Raw genomic sequence first — 22,598 nt, forward strand, 5'->3', positions numbered from 1 at the left:
TGGCCATTCATGCATCTGCTGGCCCTCTCCTGAGGGGTGTGGGGAAGATAAATGTGCCCATTTTGATGTCAGCTAACTCTTCTGTGGATGCCAACACAGTTCTGTGCCTACATGTATGGGATCTGCGGACATAGATACCCATTTCTGATATTCAGTAACCCTAGCTCATTTGCATAAAGATTCATGCACAGTATCTGGTAACTACACGGATTAAGGCCCTGCCTTGTTAGCAACCACAACATTCCTACATTTTACATACTCCATACAGGGTCCTCTAATGGATTACTGCTACATACTCACAAATTCTGTTTTTTAATTTTTTTTTTCCATAATGACATGTTTGTGCACTGTGGTGCACCTTGCAAACATACCCAGGGTATTAAAAAACTTATTTGACATTATTTTCCATATGGTTTTGGACACACAGTGGTTACTTTTGCACATATATGTGTCTCTATATTATTTCTGCCACTGTAACTACACTTTTACAGCCCCTGGTGTCATTTTTACATCCTGTACATGGAATTTCTTCCATGTACATTACGGACACCAGCACAGGGTCTGCACGACTGCCTATCTATTTGCTAGATCACTCTACCTGAATCATTTGCATGCATTTCACCTGCTTATGAGGTGATTTGCATGCCACAGACACTTCCATGTTCGCATGCTCATGCATGACCCTCAGTTCTCTAAACTGGATTGCACATCTACTTACTTCCATGTTAGCACCATGCCACTAAGCCTACACAACAAATAAGTCCATGTAGGCTTTATTAAATTCCCCCTTATGTTTTCATCACATTAGACCACAGAATTAAGAAATCATCACGCAGACATTTTTCCTTTCTCTCTCTCTCTCTCTCTCTCTCTCTCTCTCTCTTTTGCCTCATATTTTTCACAAAGGTCAACATTGGGCATTAGTAACTATCAGGGGTCACTAGCAGTGAATCATAGTTCACTTCCCAAGGCAAAAACTCAGAGTTCACTTCTCAAGGCAAAAACTCAGTATTTTAATTTAGATTTCCATCAGTAACGCAAATAAGACTGACACTGGTGCACTTCCTTCAGTACACTGGACAGTACTGAGTGAAGAAAACATGTCTCAATTACCTTGGTCTGTGGTTCAATGTGTTAATGTAGTAAGTTTCCTCAAAAAGCTAAAATAATGCAGGGTTTGAATCCAGTTTACTGGTAATTTTAATGAGAGGGTCAGAATAAGTAGTATTATAGAATTTCTGTTAGGAATTTAACATGAAGTACAAATGACAATTAAAAAATTAAATTTGCAACAGAACTTTGTGGAATGATTCCTAAATATGTCAGCTATGTTCTATATAAAATATGTTAAGCATAAAGTTCATGATAGTTAGTTTAATCAAAACTTGCATTTGTATAATTTGCACAATAGTTACTGTAAAGATATGGCTCTGTATAAATAATTGTTAGGTGTGTAGCACTGTATGGTACCTTCCCCAACATGTTTTCCTCAGGTCATGTAATGCAGTACAAATTAAATTGATTTAAAGCAATAATTACTGTCTTTTACATATAACTCCAGTAACATAGCAAACAACAGTCACACAAATAGAGGCATGCCATTATTAGATCTCCACTTATGCTGAACTTGTTACACCTCAGCTTACAAGTTCAAAATGTTAGTTCTTCTGTAGTATTAACAGTTAATAAACAACGGTTAGCATTTTAGCCATCTATTAGTCATGGATTCAATTCCCAGGTGGTATTAAAATTTGTATTTTGTATGTCCCACCAACCCATTATGACTCAGTTCATGCCATATTACCTCTTACCAACACTGATTATAACCACTATCATAGAGATGATGCCATGTCATAAAACTTGTCAGATGACTGTATGGATAATTAACTATAACAGAGGGCATGTTTACAGGTGACTGTATATCCTTTGACATGTAATTCAGTTATCATTATCAAAAATCATTTGAGGATTTCAAAGTGGAACATGTGTGAATACAGTGAGAATCACACATATGGTCAGGTCTCACTGTCGTAATTCGCAGCTCCAATATATTTTGAAGGAATCATAATTAATTTCTCTGCCATGCCATTTGTGTGCTTTCTATTGTAAAAATTCATCAAGCAAAGTTGTCAAGTGTTGTTCACAAGTTGGTGCATGTGAGATCTGAATTTGATGCACATTCACTGCCATATTTCTAGGTGTCCTTGAGAAGACATAGCAGGCAAAGGTGATGGCAGTACTCCAGTTAGAGCCCAAAGGTGAGTTCAGGGTCTTTGTGGCACTCTTCATAAAGTTCTACAGCTGTAGGCTTCTGCAGGAGAACTATACTAGGTCTCAGTACAAGGCGGAGGCTTGGAATGGCTTGGCCAAGGCTATCACCAGTGCAAGTGGCAATCCTCAAACTGGTGAACAATGTCATCACCATTATAGTGACATGAAGAGGTGCACACAGGATCTCCTGAGCCAGTTGGAGTCATAAGTTCATAGATTAGTACTAGGCTAACTACCCTTGTGGGCCATTTCAAGCCTAGCCAATTAGGCCCCATGTGAGAATCAAACCCTGCACCTTGTGTTCGTAAGGTAAACACCTTAACCATTATGCCATCCTCATCATTTAGAACTGCAAACATCCATGAGCTGTGTAAATATAGTGACCCTTTCAAAAGCCAGTGCAATACTATGGATTGGCCATTCAATGCACTTACTCATTATGTATCTTATTCTTCAGTTTTATGTTTTGTTTTTTCTTTGTTCTGTACAGCTGCTGTGGACATTGTTAGAAACAAAGAATGATTAGCACACCTTAGAGAGGCATGGTGTAAGTATGGCTCAGGTCTGAATGCAAACAAAAGTCAATAATACATCTGAATTTCTGCCATGGGTGCAGGGGTGGTGGAATGTTTCAGGGGCACTATTAGTGGAGGTGGTGATTTTGTCCCCTGTCAGTAGCTGACAAGACTGGTGGAGGACATCACAGAGAAGAGCTTCAGTGCCTGAATCAGCAGATTAGAAAATGTCCTGCATTGATTTGTGAAATTGATGGTCCACTGAACACTGACCCAGTAATCAACAACAGGAGACAATGATGACAGTTTTGAGGGTGAGAACTAGATTCTAACTGTGCTCACACTGGATGCAGATGCACCTCCCATGTCCCCTACCAGCCCGAATTATGGCATCCCCCAATGTTTTGTGTCCAACACCATTCCTTGTCTGAACTGTAAGTCCTGCATGTCTCCACCTGCTACTGAACCTACCCTATCTGCCTAACCCTCTTAATCCTAACTATCTTCCACAAAAGTTCTCTTTTTCTACAAAAAAACTTAACATGCACACCTATCCTGCAAAAAATTACATGCCATACATAGCTGCCAACAGCTGATTTTCTCCAATTTGGCTTAAAGCAGTATTCAGTTGTTGTCACACAGCACTGATGTGGTGACTATCGAAATTCATAAAATTCCTGTTATATGTACACATTTATCTTGTGAAGAAGTGAATAGCTATTGTGGTTTCTCACCATAATCCTGCACATTTTTTTATTTTTCTTCTGTCTGTCCTACTCTCTGCTTGTCCCGCATTTTCACCACTGTCCTATCAACCCTTTTTCACATGTTTAATATGATCAAGAAAAAAAAGAATCAGACACAATACACATGGCCAGATATATCCCATAAAAATGCATCTTTTTTCTTCAGCGTTTTGTTTGATGTTTGGTATCATGCTCCAGTACTGGGTGACGAGAAATGGTGTTTCACATCCTATGGCAAAAAGTGAAGATTTTACATTTAACCACACAAGTGCAGTTATCTTCATGTAAATGTGCTTAACCATGCTGCTCTATAGAAATACAGACTGATAGCACTATTCTGAGACATTTACTTTAACATATTTATGAGGCTGATGAATGTTATCTATACTTTATGAGATGTTACAATTCTAAAATTTGTGATGAAGCCTGATACCCACATTCCCCCTTGCTTCAATATTTTGGGGTCTATATTACTGTGTCAAAAGACATGTTCGCCGAACACGTCCTAATCAACATGGAAATATTGACTTGTCAAAAACCCAAATGGCTGAGTAAGCGAATTTTTTCCCAGGGGAAAAAATTGCTCAGCCATACAGAAAGAAACACACTTTCAGCACTACAATGTTGGGGGTTTTGCCGCCCACTCTCCCCCTAACTAAATATAACAACTCTGAGACGCACTACAATGGGGAAAAGAGCAAATCCCTGATGATGGCTGAGCGATTTTTTCCACTGGGAAAAAAATCACTAACTCGGCCGTTCGGGTTTTTGACAAGTCGATATTTTCATGTTGATTAATACGTGTTCGGCAAACATGTCTTTCAACATGGTAATATAAACCGAATATTTTGTGACTGTCCCTTGAAGTGCATGATTTCAATTTGTGAAGTACGACTTTCCATGTGGTATGCTCATATAATGCTCAGATCTGTAGACTGCTTTTTGCATAGTGTAAAGAGTTCGAATCCACAAGTATGTGAAACATTTTTAATTTTTTTTTATATTACTATCGTGTATGTAACTGTTGGACATGTGTTTTAATCCGCCATTATCCTGATTATGGCTTAATTGTGTTTACGCTCTCCTAACCCTACTTGTTTCCTGTTGGGACCAATTTATTGTACAGAGCATAATAATTGCCAAACTTTGGATCCCACACAGTTTGATATTGTGAAGGGTAGATCATGCCTGCTCAACTTCTTTGAGTCAGTCACAAGAGCTGTGGATGAAGGCAAGGTGGTTCATATAGTCTACCTTGATCTGGCCAAGGCCTTTGATTCCATTCCCCACTTAGGAATCATAGAAAAACTCACTAAGCTAGGCATCAACCCCTATATCACTAGGTGGGTTGCACACTGGCTGACAGGTAGACCCCACAGTGTGAAAGTAGCTGACTCCATGTCAGATTGCTGACCAGTCACGAGTGGAGTCCCACAGGGTTCAATCCTGGGTCCTCTCCTGTTTCGTTTCTACTTCTCTGAAGTTCAGGCCTACATAAAGGGACTCTGGGTGACAAAGTTCGCAGACGATTGCAAGTCGGGAGTTATTATTAACTCCCTGAGTGATGTTGACATCCTACAGAAAGCCCTCACTGAGAACAACAACTGGTGTCAGAACCATGGCCTTAAGCTCAATGCCAAAAAATGTGTCATCATCCCCTTTGGGAAAAACCCAGTCACCATGAATTACCACATTGATGGTAGTCCACTGAACACAGAAGGTGTTATAAGAGATCTGGGAACACAGGTTGACAGCAACCTCTCTTTTGACCACCACATTGCCACTGTGGTCAGAAAGTCCTTCTATGTGGCACATCTCATTATTAAGGGTTTTGCATCCAGGAAGAAAGAGGTCATTGTCTCCCTCGATTCTTCCCTCATTAGGCCAATCATTGAGTACCATGCCTCATTTGGCATGTACCTCACTAAACACCTGCAACAACTGGAGAGGCCACAAAAGTACCTCACAAAGAGGATCCTAGGCCTTAAATATTTGTCCACTATGGACAGACAAAAAAACTCCAACTATTCTCTGTCTCATATCGCCTACTTAGAGGCAATCTCTGCATGACTTACAAAGCCATGTCTGACCCAGCTCTGTTAAAAATGCTACATCTAAAGAAATCTCAATCTCTCCGTACCACATGCTCCAGAGACCTCAACCTCAACCTCATTACCACTATCAACAGAACATGGTGGAGGGACAGGTTCATAACCCAGAGACTGCCCATGCTATGGAATAAACTTCCCATACATGTCAAGCAGAGCACCTCACTGGCCTTCTTCAAGAGAAATCTCGATGAGTGGATGGGAAATAGAAAGTTCACCCCAGGGATCACTCCAGTGGCTTTACTCGACAGAGGTACTGGGAACTAAGGTCAGGTTGCACAATGCCAGGGTAATTCTATGGGCTAGGCTTTAAAGGCCCCAGGGACACTATCCTAGTACACATCTATGAACCTAATTATGATGACAAATGCAAGAGTAGCACAACCCAAAGTTGACCAGAAATGACCCATAAATAGAACTCTTTCTATGTAACTATCCCTGTTTCCCAAACTACCTCCCTCCCTCAATTCTCTCTCTCATTGCTTTTTGTTCTCAGCATTTGATTGATGCATGGCACTGAGCAGCAATAGTTACCGATGGTAAATGTCAGTTCATTTCTTATGGTAGAAACTCATGAATCTTTGTCTTTGGACACACCAGTGTGCTCCCTGTCATGCTACTGTGCTTAACCTGGCTGCTTTATGGAAACACAGACTGACAGCAGTATGAGGAGACAGTTATTATTATATTTTGAACTGACTGCAGATTACAATGTGCACCATATGGTATATTTTAGTTGTAAGTACTTTTATGAAGTACACTGCACACAAACTTCCTTGCTTCATTGTGTTTCCATAGTCCCTTCAACTGTCTGCTTTGGCACCTGACATTTGCCTTCCTATGCAGATCATCAGTCGTGTAACTCCAGCATCAGGTCTACAATTATTGAACATTATAATTTCTTATTAATTGTTGACTTATGGAGTCTTGCATACATCTGTGATTCAATCAGCATTAAAATTGTTGGACCCTTATATGGTTCATAATCAGCCCAAAAATGCTCATACCTTCCCAGAGATAAGTGCAATACCTTTGGTACAATCAGTAATTTATGGATTAATAAGCATAATACACTCAGCACATCTTAAAAACTATTGCTGATATACATGCATACGTTGATAGGATGAATTATTTTGCATTGCTATGCATTTTCTGAAGTCTTTTAATTGTGGCACATATATGTATGTTATCATGTAGTGACTATAGTACTCAGTGATGTCATACCAACACATACAATTGCATAAGGAGCAGTACAACATGCCTTAAATCCATGGACAACCATCAGGTATGAGGAAAGTTTAAGTATACAACTGTATTATCCAGACAATGTGTATTTGACTGTAATTATCATGACAAATGCGTAAATCATGACACAAAAAGCATTAACATAATGCACATCTGTTCTGGATTAGATAAGAACCAAAACCATTTCCATGTCTGTATTCCTTATTTGCATGAAGGCTGGCATAGAGTATGACAGACTACTGTTATTTCCTGTTCTAAGTGTTCAAAAACTCAAAATATAAGAAGAGTGGAGACCGTAAATGCTGATAACTCCAAATAGAAAAAACGATCCAGGCACACTGGGAATGGCTGTAAATAAATTTATTGTAGTAAAGTTTAATGCACAAGCGCTTTCACCCTGCCAAATGCTGGGCTTCTTCAAGTGGATAAAACTAACTAAAAGTCATTTGTTTAAATACCCTTAGCCTTCTAAAAGGCTCCAAATATTTTTAAAGGTACATACCCTCCCCTTGGTTAGAACATCAACAGAAGTTATTAAACACATTTCATTCTGTATATAGCACTTATTGAAATACAACATCTCAGTTTAAAAAAAAATAAAATACAATACAGTGCTAATAAAACAGAACAATAGTCAGAGCAACACTGAGAACCAAACACCTATACAACTTCATTAACCTATTAGCATGGAACTATAGTTTCTTTGCTTTTTTGACCAAGTATGGTTTAATTGATATGTGATCATTTAGACCCGGGGGGGTTGGTTGCATTCAGTTTTATTTGCCAGTATGTTTCCCTACAACTTATCCAGTTTTCCCAATCTCCCCCCTAGGGTCCTTAAAGACTTGTTCTAAAATTCCAAACAAAAACCCTGTATGACTAGTTTCCGTGTGTAGGTGTCTATAAAGTGCATTGTTCAGATTTTTCTTCCTGATGTTGTAAGTATGTTTATATATATGTTTTAGTGTCCTCTCAGATTTTCCAACATAAACACTGCGGCAACCTTTACATATGGCTAAATAAACTATGCATCTAGTCAAACAATTGCCCTTCTTGAATTTAATGACACTGTTCATACTGTTATTCAACACCACTTGCTCCTTATCTATAATATATGTACAGTATCCACACCTTTTAGTCCCAAAACCTCCCTGTTTTCTGGCTTCATTTTTATTTTTCTCAAGAAGTTTTTTTAGATTAGTCCCTGTTTTAAAGGTTTCCTATTAAAATTGCGAAGGTCTACTTACCCGAATACGGAAACGTCGACACGTATTCATCAAACCATGAAAACACCGATCATCCTGAAGCGCGAAATCTGAAATGTCGAATTGTCATGGTTGGCCCTTCTGTGGTATAGCTCCGTAAGGTAAGTGTGCGATAGTTACATAACTTAGGGTGAGGGTGCGGGTTAATGTAAGTGCATAGATGGTAATGTATGTGAGGTTTAGTGTAGGGTTAGAAGTAGGATTTTGTTACGTGTATGTGTGTGGATTATTTATTTTGTTTGGGTATAGCTTCTTAGGGTAAGTGTGCGACAGTTACGGACCTTAGGGTTAGGGTGCGGGTTAAGGTAAGTGCATAGATGGTAGTACATACAAGATTTACTTTATGGTTAGAAGTAGGGTTTAGTTTAGGGTTAGAAGTAGGGTTTTGGTTAGTGTATGTATGCGGTTTATTTATTTTGTTTGGGTAGGTAGCATGTAGCGGGTGGTTGGGTTGGACAACTATGACGATTCGAGTTTTTGAATTTCGCATTTTAGGGTGTTTGGTGTATTTGTGGTTCGCATAATATGTGTCAGTGTTTACGTATTCGGTGAATAGGAATTTCACGGTTTTAATATAGACCCGTTTTAAAGATGTATCGAGGGGTTTCACCTAATCCATGTACAATCTCTTGATTAAATTTTAACATTTCCAATTTTTCTCAATTAAGCTCTTAATTTCCTTTGAGAAATTATTGTGCCCTTCCATAATTTTGTTCAGTACCATGATGGCCCTCAGGGTTGTATTGAGTGTCTCCTAATAGGGGGGTGTATTTAACACCCCATCCCTTTACAACTTTCATGTCCACTTTTACTATTAAATTATTCGGATAACCTCTAGCCCTAAAAAAACCCTATATTAATTTGCTTTCAGAAAGGAAATCGTTCTCTGAGGTCATTCTTACAGCCCTAACCATCTGACCTTTTATTATACTCCTTTTCTGCTTCCATGGATGTGCACTAGTGTATGAGAGGTATGAATTACTGAATGTAACTTTGCAGTGTATTTTAGATTTTAACAGTCCTTCATGTTTTTCCAACCTCACATCTAGGTAATCTATCCTGATGGAGTCAAATTTATATGTGAACTTCAAAAAACTAGTGGTGGAGTTCAAGTAATCTGTAAAAGAATTTAAAATTTCCCTAGGACTGTCCCAAATTATGAAAATGTTGTCCAAAAAACGATGGTATAATTTAATGTGTTTCCAATAAACAGACCCAAATACATATGTTGTCTCCCACTTTAGGAGGACCAAATTAACGTATATGGGGGCACATGCTGCACCCATAGCCACACCTTTAATTTTTTTAAATGTCTCCCCCTCAAAGTAGATATAATTGGTCTCCGATACTGTCCTCATGAGCTCCACCAATACATCTACATCCACCCTGAGTGAAGGACCCTTTTCACTCAGTAGTTCTAAGAATGTGTCCAAACCTTCGTCTACAGGTATACATGAAAATAAATCGACCACGTCAATGGACAAAAAGCACACTTCACCTTCATATGTTTCTGGTATTAAACTATGCAGGAAGTCCCAGGAGTCCTTCAATAAATGTTAGTAGTCTTTCGTTTTATGTTTCAGGGGGTGAGCCAGAAAAGTGGCTGTGGGGTAAGTTTTTGATTCTTTCCCAGAAACAATGGGTCTATAAGGAGGATCGGTGGTACTCTTATGGATCTTGGGGATACCAAAAAAATGAAGCAATCCTGGGTTTCTTCATCTGCAGTATCCCCCCACTTTCTGATCTAGTCTGTTTTCCAACATTAGTTCCTTAATTGCCAAATCCACTTTCCGATATTAAATATTTATTTCATTTGTGGATACTAGCACATATACACTGATGTCATTCAACATTTCCAGGATTTTACTCGAACAGTCAATGGCGTTCACTAAGACCATTCCTCCCCCTTTGTCTGGTCTCATAATATGGATTTCCCTATCCATCATCAACTCTTACAGTATTTTCTTCTCCTTAATAGTTAAGTTAGATGTATATCCACATTTTTCTAATGTTTTTACCAGTACTAAGTGTGTATACATCAGATGCACATACTGCCTCAAAAACCTGTAGTGCAGAGTGTAAAGGTAGGTTGTAGGTACTAGCTTGTCTGAAACTAACTTCGTCTCCCTTATATTGCTGTTCAAATATTAAAGCAAAGTTCAATTTTCTTACAAATTGTTTTAGTTCTGTCAAAGTACCACATACATCAAAACCCCTAGATGGGACAAATTTAAAACCCTTCTCAAACAATTGAAAATGTTCCAGTTTAATCTCAATCCCACTCAGATTGCATATCTTGAAACCATTGTAGGATAGAGTCACACCATCCTCATTAGCTGTTATACCTTCCCCTTCTTTTTGGTTTTTCCTTGATTCTTCCCTTTCCCCGTGAAAAAATCCTGTTCACTCACCTCTTCATCACCCCCCCCCCAGATGAGTGTGCAATAAAATCTAGAACTACTTTAGGGTCCAACGGGTTTGATGTCCTTAACTCAACTCAAAACTTGGTTCATTAACATTGTTACCTTCATGTGGGTCACACATTACTAACTTCACCTGTATCTACATTCACTAATCTCCCATTTTGGTTTTTATCCAAGATATTTACTCTGCCTGTGTTCAAAGTTTCATGCATATTACTTCTATTTAATCTACCTTTAAAATTGTACTGTTTTAAATCTCTTATTAACTTTTTTTACTTTATTTTACAAACATCTTCACATTTCTTATCCATACATATAAAACAGTATTCATAAACATCTTTGTAAAATTCAAATAATAAATCATTTCTAATGGCCTTATTTAGTCTTTCAGCATCCTTTAGTAAAATTTCTGCCTTCCTTTTGGAAAATTTTAACATTAAAGACATCATTTTATGTTTCAAATACTTCATTAAATGCTTGAATCATGTCATTACCATACAAAAAACCTTCTGGGTATTTACAAACCCATAATCCCTGTGGCACAACACACTTGTTTAAACATTCTTCAAGATAAATAATGTCCAAGTTAACATTTCTAATTCTAAACAGTTTATTTGCCAAGTCCCTAATTCCTTCCTTTAAGGAAGCCATAGCTACAGAGTGGTCATGGTTAGCATTAACATAATTCCGTTCAGGTTTATCACGAAATAAATCTTTTATACTTTTAAATGAGTTTATCCAATCGCTTAAATTTTGGAAACTTGATGTTTCTATTAATTCTGCACGAACGTCATTACCAGAAACATCTGAAGTGTAAACAGTACCTGCAATAGGATTTGCACCAGTTTGTTGAGAATCCATATTAGGCCCTCTGTTGAGCCCTCCATTGTAGGAAACTGACATTTCTCTCCTTGTTTCACTGTTTCCGTTGCTTGTACCAGAAAATAAGGACTGGCTCCCATAAACATCTTGCATGGATGAGGTGAACTCACGAAGTGAACGATTACTAATGTGACGCCTACCTCCTTCCCTTTCTACCGCAACCCGATTGGTTGTTGCTGTTTTAACCTACCCACAAGGGAGTATCTCACTTGTTTGAGTGAGAAGCTCCATTAAACACAAGAAGTCTGTTTTTAAACTCTGCATCTCGGTGTTTAGGCTAGAAATAGCTGAAAAAACTCTCTCTGTTGTAGGTGCATACTTAACAGGTTCAATTGACCTGTTGTTTCCTCTCCTTCATTATCTATAAGTGGTGCTAAATAACAATATAAACATTGTCATTAAATTCAGGAAGGGCAACTGTTTGACTAGAGGCATAGTTTATTTAGCCTTATGTAAAGATTGCCCCAGATTTTATGTTGGAAAATCTGAGAGGACACTAAACAAACGTATATATGAACATACTTACAACATCAGGAAGAAAAATCTGAACAATGCACTTTATAGACACCTACACATGGAAACTAGTCATACAGGGTTTTTGTTTGGAATTTCAGAACAAGTCTTTAAGGACCTAGGGGGGAGATTGGGAAAACTGGTTAAGTTGTAGAGAAACATACTGGCAAATAAAACTGAATGCAACCAACCCCCTGGGTCTAAATGATCACATATCAATTAAAGCATACTTGGTCAAAAAAGCAAATAAACTAAAGTTCCATGCTAATAGGTTAATGAAATAGTATAGGTGTTTGCTTCTCAACGTTGCTCTGAGTATTGTTCTATTTTATTAGCACTGTGTTGTATTTTATTTTATTTTAAACTGAGATGTATTTCAATAAGTGCTATATACACAATGAAATGTGTTTAATAGCTTCTGCTGATGTTCTAACCAAGGGGAGGGTATGTACCTTTAAAAATATTTGGCACCTTTTAGAAGGCTAAAGGTATTTAAACAAATTACTTTTAGTTAGTTTTATCCACTTGAAAAAGCCCAGCATTTGACAGAGTGAAAGCACTTGTGCATTAAATTTTACTACAATAAATTTATTTACAGCCATTCCCAGTGTGCCTGGATAGTTTTTTCTATTTAAAATCTCAAAATATAGTTACGCATGTGCTAATACTTTCCATCACTCAGATGAGCTTGTTAGCAATGTGTTTTAGGATGTTATTTTGACCAATATAAAGTAATGTCAGTGGCTTGTATTACTTGTTTCTGTTTGTAATGGGCTGTTGTACTCAAGATATAATGATTTCACTATGATGCTGTCCAAGCACTTCTTTATGTAAATTTATGTCTACACTCCAACACATTAGGCTTGCAAATGATGTACAACGGCGTGGAACTTTGCACACATACTTGCTGATTTGTGATAAGTAATGTACCTTCATATGTTTGACCTGCATGCTGTAATTTATACTACACATTGTCCAAGCATAAGGAAATATTGAAAATGACAAATTATCACTGTTTCACAAGTGTAATTCTCATCAATCCACCATACTGTGAAATGACTACACGTCACTCGCACTACCACAATGTACATGAATGACAGCCTAGATAACTTATCTGAGCAGTATGTAATTACTTCTGATCAAAACATTTTTGTTTGTGCTGCTTGTTAAGACACATTCCTTCTCACCCAACCTGTGGTGCACACTGTCTGTTTTGCAACACACTGATGTAGTAGTCCTCACAAATGTGCATATTAAAGTCAGACTTTTGCTGTGATGTTTGTAATTGACCCAATGAGTGTGTGTGTGTCTGCAGTGCTAGGTAGGACTGCCTTCAAATTCACATCTGATGTGGAAACATTCACTCAGGAGAAACATTTATATGGAGAGAGTGCTTTCCCATCAAGTTCTTCCAGTTTTAGCCAAGACATCTTCTTTGCTAGCACACTGATGAGGTCAGCCTTTTAAATGTGCTCTGTCTCACAGTTGTAATCAGAATTCTTCTGTGAACTTGTGGTTGATACTGTTTACTCTAAATTGTGTAACTAAAAATGTAGGTTGTTCAAATCCAACAGTGTAGAATTAGTATGAGTGTGTGTCTCACTAGTGTTAGGTAGATATGTTTTCAACAACAGATATGATGCATATACTTTCACTCAGGAGTGACATTTACACTGGGAGAGTGCTCCCCCCATCAGTTTCTTCCCTTTTAACACAATCAGTGTTTTCTGCTACATGCTGATAATGTCATCCTTTTAATGTGCTCTATCTCACACTTACCTTAAGACTTCTCCTGTGGTGCTTGCAGTTGATACTATTCACTACATTGTGTATCTACATAGGTGTTTGAATCCAACAGTGACTAGGAACTCTGGGTGTGAGTGTAGGAGTCTAAACATGAAACTGCACTCATTGCAAGCATTCTTAACCATGGGAGATGCTGACTGAAACCTGATTAAAAGCTGTAGAGAGCACCCCAGCCCTACCTGGTTAACTCATCCTATCATACATTCAGACCCCAAACTGTGAGCAGCAAAGCCAAAGGAGGGGGAGTTTCAATACATATTAAAGACATTCACACCTCCAGGCTGGTCATACAGTATGATACACAGGAGACACTCCAGGTGCAGTTAACCATTGACAAGACCCCTATTCAAATCATAGCTAGCTACAGGCCCCCGAATTTGACTCAAGATGCCCATTCTGTTTATCTGGACCTCTTCAGATCTGTCAAGATTCATCCCTTTGCCCTGATCCTGGGTGACTTTAACTGCCCAAACATAGATTGAAAGAACTACTCATGCCAGAACACAAATGCCTAGAGATTCCTCGAGTTTGTCAATGCAAATGTCTTGGAACAGCTAGATAATACCCCCACAAGAGGTGATAATATCTTGGACTTGGTATTAACCAACATAAGTAATCACTACAGCATCCCTGCAGTATCATCCTCCCTGGTAAGATCCGACCATAAAGTCACTTTCAAAGTCACCATCTCTCCTCACCCCCCGCCAGCTAGAGTCAAACAAAAAGACTTCTCCAAAGCTGATTACAACCTCCTGAGGGATGGTATAAACAGCTTCATAGCCCCCTCCTCCTCTGTAAGAACTGGCACCAATGTCCATATCTACACCAAAGTACTATATCAGCATTTATATAGATGCATGGTATCAGGAATTCCTGCCAGCACAAAATCATCCTCTGCAAGGATGAATAAACCTGTCTGGTGGACATCTGCAATAATAAATTCTATAACAAAAGGAAAAAATGGCTGTCCAAGACCAAGAAGGAGCAAGTGTCCAACTGGAAACAATCTCTCCTTAGCCTGAACAAGCAAATAAGAACACTAGTGAAATCCTCCAAAGCAAACTTCGAGTTCAAATTGACCACAACTAATAGAGACAATCATAAGGCCTTCTTCACATATTTCTGCAATCTCAAAGGAAGCACCACATCTGCTCAAAACTGGTGGTCAATTACACCACATACACAAATGCCGTAGATATAGCCAACCTGCAGGCTGGCAGATTCAGCAAAAACTTCACCTCTCTGCCCCCCATCAGTAAATCAGGACATCCCCAGTACCTGCCCCCTTCCCCTTATATCTAGGGAACAGGTCATCACTGCCCTCTCAAAGGCAAAAAATACAGCCTCCATGGGACCCAATAACATCCCAGACGGCATCCTACATGAACTCAGGCAGGAACTTGCAGCACCATTAGGCACCCTATTCAACCAAAGCCTGAGTACTAGCTTCGCCCCAGCTGAGTGGAGGACAGCTACTGTCAGCCCTTTGCACAAAGGTGCAGAGTCCACTGATCTGGGAAGTTATAGACCCATCAGCCTAACTAACCTGATCTGCAGGGCCATGGAATGGATTATCATGGACCTCATTAACAAGGACATTGGCAACCTCCAAACACTTGATTTCACACAGCTTAGCTTCATCAAGAGGAGTTCATGTCTGTTAAACTTGGTCGACTTCTTTGAGACAGCACCAAAGCCATGGATGAGGGAGGACAGTGCACTCCGCCTACCTTCACCTGGCCAAAGACTTCGACACTATTCCCCACTCAGATATAATAGATAAACTCTCTCTTAAATAGGCATCAATCTGTATGTTACCAGATGGATAGCAAACTGGCTCACTGATAGAACTCATCTAGTCAAAATAGGGGAAGCTGCCAACTCAAGCAGTAGACCCATAATGAGTGGCATACTCCAGGAATCAGTCTTGGGGCCTCTGTTATTTGGGATATACTTTTCTGAGGTGCAGGCCAATACCAGTGGGCTGTGGCTGACCAGGTTTGCAGATGACTGTAAGCTGGGCATTGTCATCAATTCCCCTAGTGATGTGGACATTCTCCAAGATAGTCTCACCCAAACAAATGACTGGTGCCAGAAACATGGCCTCATGCTGAATACCAAAAAATGCATCATCATCCCTTTTGGGGAGAGTGACATCCCCACAGATTAGCAGATTAATAACAATGTCCTAACCGCGCAATCAGTCGTGAGGGATTTGGGCACCCAGGTTGATAGCAACCTGACATTTGACCACCATATTGCTTCTGTTGTACAGAAAGCTTTCTACATGGCCTACCTCATAAGTAAGGGTATCTCATCCAGGGACAAGAAGGTCATAGCATCCCTGTATACTTCCCTTATAAGGCCCATTATTGAATACAACACCCCTTTTGGCATGTACCTCACAAAGCACATGCAGCAGCTGGAGAGACCACGGAGCTTCCTCACCAGGTGAATCCAGGCCCTCAAGCATATACCATGCACAGAAAGGCTAAAAGTCCTGTCCCTCTATTCAGTTTCATACAGACTCCTCAGAGGTGACCTCTGTCTGGCATGCAATGCATTCTCAGACCCTGCTTTGATGGGACTGCTGCATATCTGCAAGTCAAGCTCCACTTGACTAACCTGCATGTGCAACCTCAACCTGGTCTGTGACATCTATAGGACTTGTTGATGGGACAGATTTGTGTCCCAGAGCCTCCCCCATCTGTGGAATAGACTCCCTCTCCACGTCAAGCAGAGTACCTCATTATCCCTTTTTAAGTGCAATCTGGATAACTGGGTGGGAAACAGAAAATACCCCCTTGGGATTCCACCTCTGTCTCTGCTGGACAGGGACATCGGGTGATGACTTGTCTAAACAAGGGCTAAACTTTTGGCTAGGCTAATAAGGGCCTCAGGGCCAATAGCCTAATAACTTCCTATGATCTTATGACCCTATGATGCTATGATTACTAGTGCTAGATAGGAATGGCTTCTCCAACTGATCTGATTTGTAGCTTTACAGTATGAGTGTGCTCTTCCACCATTTTCAGTTGCTTTTAGCACACATATCACCCTAGCAATACAGTGGTGATGTTATCCTTTCAAATGTGCCCTATCTGACAGTTGTAGTCAAACTTTTTTTGGTAACACTTGTGATTCATTAATGCCCTCTAACATGTGATCTTAGGTAGTCAGTTGAAATACAGACATTAATCTATAGACTCACTGTGTGTGTGTGTGTGTGTGTGTGTGTGTGTGTGTGTGTGTGTGTGTGTGTGTGTGTGCGTGCGTGCATGTAGGTAAGAGTGGCATCACACACCTATCTGATGTGTACATGTATAGCCAGAGAGGGGTCTTTCACCACTTTCTGTCCATTTTAGCCCAGCCGACTGCTTTGTTAAACACTGATGAGACTATCAGTTGAAATGGAATTAATCTTTCCATTGGAGTAAGTCTTCTTCTGTGGCATCAGGAAATTATACAATATTCCCTAGCCTTTGGGCTTAGTAAGACATAACTCTAAATCTGACATTCTTTAAGTGTTTTGCATCCGTGTGCCTTCTACATTCACAGGGATGACTGGACTATGCAAAACATGTGGTTGGGTAGACCTAATGTCATGCAAGATTTTGAGAGAAAGCAAACCACTCTTTCAATCAATTTAAAGCCACGCATATGCCTTGCAGCACTATGATGATGTCATACCTTCAAATATACCCTATCTGACTTTGTAGTAAGACTTCTCCTGTGGCATATGCAGTCAATACAATATCTTGTTGCTTTTGTACTATTATAGATAGGTGTTCAAAACCCACAGTGAGCGCGTAGTATAAGTTTGTGTGACTACAGTGCTGTGGATGAATTACATCCATCACAGCTATAATGTGTTCAATTACATTGAGAAAAGGGTCCTCCATTACTTTTAGTCCAAATGACTGATTTGTACCACATTGATGACGTCATGCCTTCAAATATGTTTAGTCTAACAGCTGTGGTAAAACCTGCTTGTGGCATGTGCATTTAATGCATAGTTCCATAGATTGTGGAGTTACATAGACAACTGTTCAACTCCAACAAAGGACAATATAATTTGAGTGTAGTCACATGATGCAGTGACACATGCAACATTCATCAATTTATTTATATCCCTTTTAGTTGTAATAAAGGTCTTTCAACACAGTGAGGATTTGAAGATTTCATTCCAGTCAAATAGGTGTTCTGTGAAACTTGGTGCTAAAGTTCTCCTGTGGTGCATGGGGTTAATGTTGACTTCTAAAGCATGTGTACCCACAGAGATTCTAATCTAGAAATGTATATGTGTAAAACAGTATGGATGGACAGGAGTGGCCCACCCAACGAACAATGATATAGTTAAATCACACTTGTGTAAACAGGAACATTGCTACATCCTTTTGATCCCTCAGAATAAAATGTATTGTACAAATGACCACAAAAAGCATTTCTTAGTTCACATCTTGAACTGTGTTCTTTGTGACATCCTCTATTCTTATCTCCTATGGCAGAGGCAGTTACTACACAGCTCTATATAGTATGGAGTATGATAATAGGGGTTTGAATCTGGGAAGGTCTGCCTATCACACGTTATTACATACAGTAGCTAAAGACTGGAGATAGGGCATAGTAAGAGGGCCACCTTTAGGCCTCAGACTCCATTTTAGGGGAACTATAACAATTACAATAGGATACTAACATAATTAGTTCAAGAGTGGTTTTGATGACACATCAGATCTGCTTTTTCCTGTGGTGTCATTGGCTGATACACCCCTCTATGAGTTCTAACCGCAACATGGTTTTGAATCTGGTAAGATGCAACTGCAGAGTATCTTAGGGAATGCTCACAGGCATTATTTAGTCCCCCAAAATCCTGATCTGTATTGCATGACTTAATGCAAACATTCACGTACACATTTTATTACTTTCTAACATTTCATAATGTGTGCCATGGTGCAAAATCATCACAAATAGTGAGTGGGCCTGTGTTATGATATTTCCTTGTGTTTTTTTGTTTGGCAGTTGATGTTATTGTAGTCCTCACTGTAGCTCCTTATGAACATGATGTAGTAGCTCTGCAACATTTAGCACAAAGCACATTACGTAATCAGTGTTTTCAGATAGTTCTTTTAATTTCTTCTTCTTTGTCAAAAACTAACAGATTTAACCACTAGAAGGTTACCTTTGCCAATGTCCATGCAATGGAGTTGTTGACATACATGTGAAAGAAAAGTGCTGTTGTCACAGGCCAGTGTACAGTTGGCGTATGTGCAATGTAAATCTTCAATAGGTCACTTATTCATACACATTAATGTTTTGCCTGGATGTGTCTTATGTTACTGTAATGTCATACAGGTATCACTCGTGTTTAACAAAACTCACTTCAGGGCTAAATGTCAGGTACAACATGATACTATACTGCATTCACATGTGTACTTTGATAAACTTTTGTATTTCAACATGTATGGTGTGGCAGTTGTAGCAGGAAGAACATGTCGTATGACTGATTACATTCCCAAAAACGCATAATATTCAAATAAGTATCCCCTGACATTTGATACATTTATCCTGCAGTTGATATAGTTATACCACACTGCTGGCATGTAATTTTATTTGCCCCATGTCTTGCCTGTCCTACCTACCCATTTGTGTTATAGGCAGACATACATCTTATGCATTGTGATATGCATAATGACATTCCTACACACCCAACCAGTTGTCAAGGGACTGAGTCCATTTGAGTTTTACCTTGATTTATATGCATGTTAGTACATGTCATATGACCATACACCTCATTTTGCAAACACGCACATATCTCACATCTGCTATAGTTAAGCAACTGTACGTATGTATAGCAGATCATTATTCATTTGATATGCTGGTTAAAGTGACTGTTCTGCATTCAGAACATACAGCTTGCTGCCACAAATGCCTTTTTCCTGAATTAATGTTATTGGAATGATTTGCCATGTGTCCATAATTCCTCTCAGTATTTCCACATCATTACAGGTGTATACACTGCTTTAAAACCTACACTATAATTTCCTAAGGCAATGAAAGAGTTACATTTCTGTAACTGGTATGTATGTTCTAACATCAGTCATGTGGGTATAAATTATTTATTTATTTTATTTTATCTGATTTGCATTTGTTTACCGGGATGGTCCAGCTGGGCCAGAAGTGTCCATTTTTAGTGGAGAAAAGCTCCACATATAAGATATTTCACATACAATACAGAATTTACATTAATAGAGACATTTGGTACATATAATTGGCAGCTTATACAGTTAATGAAAAAGTACATAAGCAATCATTCTAAATCAAAGATAGTAGACAAACGATACAGCATATATACATGAGAATATATACATTCCAAGATGGTATACAAGCAATACAGAATATATACATGAGAACATTCCATATGAGTAATTTTCAGCAAGCAAAATTTAAATAGGACACTTCATGCAGTGGGTGCAGAGTAGATATAGGAATTAATTGGAGTCTAGGTACTAAACTGTAATACATTTAGGAGGTATAATAGTTGAGCAAAAGGCTATATGAGTACTGTTGCAATAGGCTATATGAAAACTGTGGCAGGAATCAGCAGAGTCAGTGAATATTATGTAGATATAAATGGTGGTGTGATATTAAGGTAGGATGTGAGAGTAGCTGAATGTCTCGCCTGGTTCAATGGAAAGTCTATAAGGGTTAAAGAGAAAGGGAAGTAGACAGGAGGGATCAATGGTGGGACAATGGGGGTAGTCGAAGAGGGAAGTGGACAAGATGGGGAGATCCCAGAGTAATGATGTGGGGGTGAGAATAGTTCTGATGGTTGAAGTTAGGTTATATGAAATATGGAGTTAGGACATGTGCACAGCTAAGATGAGGAGAGATGTTGTTAAGAGATGTCTTGAAGAGGGCTTCTGAGTGGGTGAATCTGAGTGTTGGGGGGAGGGTGTTCCAGAGTTTTGAAGTGGTAAATGAGTAAAGCATCTGGCCAGCTGAGAGTTTGGGTTTTTCTACATTTACGAGCAGTTGGTTGTTGGATCCCCCACCCAACTGCTGTTGTGCTATTAAAGTTGGTGGCTTCTGCTGTTGCCTGCCTATACTGTGAGTTTGTGGTGTCCTCAGTCCAGAAAGGACACACTACTGGTCAAACAGCTTTTGTGTTATCTGTTTGTCTCACAGTTTGGCGTGGGAGCGTCTTTTATCTTGCTGGTATAAAAATATTACATTTCAGTGAATTTCTGCTCATTTTGCTAGAGCTCCATTTGTGCCCGACGGAGAGTGCTACTTAAACAATCAGAATTACAGAGCTACATAAGTATATTTTTTGTACTTTATCTAACTGTCCAGTGTTTCTTATCAGCACTGCACTGGTTGTATTTATTTGCTTAGCAGTACTGCATTGTTTTTTAGTTATTTAACAGTTCTGCACTAGTTTACTGCACGGTTATTATTTATTTGTTTGACTGAATTATTTACTTTTCTGTGTCTCCAGTTATATATTTGCTGATCTATTGTGTTCTTATAGTTTGTGGCTTTTACTGTTGCCCTCCTTTACTGTAAATTTGATAAGGGGCACTCCTCCCAGTACCATGTAATTAGCTCATTCTACCTAATACAGAGATCATTTGGGAAAGTCAAACCCCTTAGTTCCTTAACTTTGAATTTTCTTCTGTTTCTCCTCTCTCCCTTTCCATTTTACTAATAAGAAAAAAAACACTTTATTCAGCTTCTCTGACTGTATTTATGTTTCCTCCTCCTGCTCCATTACTTCATCTTGCTTTTTTTCTGCTACTTGCTGCAGCTTGTTCTTTAAAGTATTCAATTGCATCTTTTCTGTTGCATTTGTTACTGATTGTTTATAGCCTGTTTAAATTGTAAGTGTTATTCTAAGCTTCTTAGTTTTGGTTTAAGCACTTGGGCTTTAGGCTTACCCTGAGCTATCGCTGGCCATTTCTCTCAGATTCTGAAAAATACGGATGGACAATTTCTTACAGTTTCTCCTGCCAGTCTGATTGATATCGGCATCCTGAGACAGTGTAGCAACTGCCTTATGTACACAGACAACCACCTACTTCTGCCACCTAGGAACACAATTTGCGAGAGATGCAATTACATTAGGAACCTAGAGTCCATGCTCTCTCCCTCACAAGCCAGTATATCTGACACTGAGAATGTTGTCAACACAATCACTACACCTCAAACACCAACCACCCATACACAACACACACCCACATATGTGGAGGTCCTCAACAAAAACATACCCAAACAAAGGAGACCTCTGAGGCAAAAACTTCTGAGGCAAAAACACATGCGATCTCCACAGCCCTCCACACCACATACCATGCATAGTTCACACACCTGTGTCTCATAACCATGAAGGCTTAACCATAAACCCAACATATTAGTCATAGGAGGCTTCATTGTGAGACACACAGATATGCCTTTCACCTGACTGGATAAGGAAAATGTCATGGTTAGTTGTCTGTCAGGGGCCAGAATCCACCATATCACACACACACACATGCTCAAGTCTCTCAACAACAGGTACTGTTATGATTCTGTCATAGTCCATGTTGGTGTGAATGACTTGAGATGTACCTCCCTGGACTATATGAACAGAGACATGATTGAATCGCTGAATATGTGTCCCAGGCAGGTATGTCCCTAGCCTTAAGCAGCATTCTACTGTCACCCAGAATTATGTCTCAATGCAAACAGAAAATGACTTTAACAACTGGCTAAGGGAAGATATGATTGACAGACCACAATGCTTTGCCAGAGATGGCCTGCATCTGTCTCACTTGGGCTTCAGGCTTCT

Source organism: Protopterus annectens, chromosome 10.part0 (assembly GCF_019279795.1).
Source record: "Protopterus annectens isolate FY-2018-M chromosome 10.part0, PAN1.0, whole genome shotgun sequence".
NCBI lineage: Eukaryota > Metazoa > Chordata > Ceratodontiformes > Protopteridae > Protopterus > Protopterus annectens.